We start from the raw sequence: 1,529 nt of genomic DNA on the forward strand, positions 1-1,529 counted from the left end.
TGATCCTTGAATTATGTATTATTTTTTTAGTATATCCTTGATGCGTGCATGAGAAGGGAAAGAAAAACTCAGTCTCATGATAGATGAAAAACTGGAGAGCCCTACGGCGTTCGAATAATTCAGAGGAACGCTCGCTTTTTTGACTTTTATAGATGGCGGGTTGTGTAATTTACTTCAACTTCAGGCACAGTTCGACGACAGACAAAAAATCTAAATAAACAATTAGCAAAGAGTTTTTTCACTTACGGGTGGCGGAGTGGGTAATTTACTTCAATTTTAGGGGTAGTTTCAGTGACATACAAAAAAAATCAGAGAAATTATTAACGAAGAGTTATTTTTACTTATGGGTGGCATGGTAGGTAATTTAGTTTAATTTTACGGGTAGATAGGCGGACGGACGAAAAGACGTAGGAAAGAAATAGTAGGATGAAAAAAGTGGAGAAACAGTCCTCCCTTTAATATTAGGTATTGATAGATAACCAAGGATTTGATTATTACGTATATTTTCCACTTCGATGTAGAAATGTTTTGCACTTCTTTCTTTATATTTTTAGAAAACACTAAGCACAATTTTTTTTTGTAAATGTGATTTATTGACAGTATTGGTATTATATGCAGGCATAATTGCATTGTAATTTGTGGTTTGTGGCCAAGAAAACAGATTGTTATGTTGTGATTTCTGGAAGAGACATCGTACATTTTTTAGAGCAATTATTTTTTTTATGTGTAATAGAACAGTTTGTTTGTTGTACCTAGATATATGTACAATACACCACAATACTGTGTGCCAACTTTTAACAAAAAAACAAACGTACATTTATAAGTAGTACTCCCTCCATTTTTTTAGTCTGCATATAAAATTTGGTCAAAGTCAAACTATGTCAAGTTCGACTATGTTTATAGAAAAAAATACCAACATCCACAACATAAAATAAATATTATTAGATGCATCATGAAATTTATTTTCATACCATATATCTTTAGTATTGTAGATGTTGATAATCTTTCGTAAATATTTAGTCAAACTTTACAACGTTTGACTTTTACCAAATCTTATATGTAGACTAAAAGAAACGGAGGGAGTATATTGCTAGATGGTTCAACCATGAATGCATGGGTTACTGGATTAGTACGTTTCAAGGAAAAAATGCACATTTTTATTTTATCTAGAAACATGTAGATTGCGAGGTGGTCTTAGCTTACATGTTTCCCTATGCACCACGCATGGACTCTTAAGGGCCGATCGTATCAAAACTCTAAAAATATACGGACTGTCATACAAATAACCATTTTAGGCTCCAAATTGATCCTAAGGCTAAGCTTGAGCAGGGATGGGAATAGGCTTATTTTCCCATAGATAGACATGGGCGATGTACTAATGGTAGGCGAAAATCGGAGGTTTCTCTTTTTTAGAGAAAAAAAATGGCCTGAGGACTCCTTTGTCACACGGCAAGGTGGAAAACGGAGGAGTCATGTGTGCCTGAACTCTTTGATTTCTTATGTGTAACTCTTTGATCTGTTTTTTTTTT

This window comes from Triticum dicoccoides, chromosome 7B, assembly GCF_002162155.2.
Source record: "Triticum dicoccoides isolate Atlit2015 ecotype Zavitan chromosome 7B, WEW_v2.0, whole genome shotgun sequence".
Classification (NCBI taxonomy): domain Eukaryota; kingdom Viridiplantae; phylum Streptophyta; class Magnoliopsida; order Poales; family Poaceae; genus Triticum; species Triticum dicoccoides.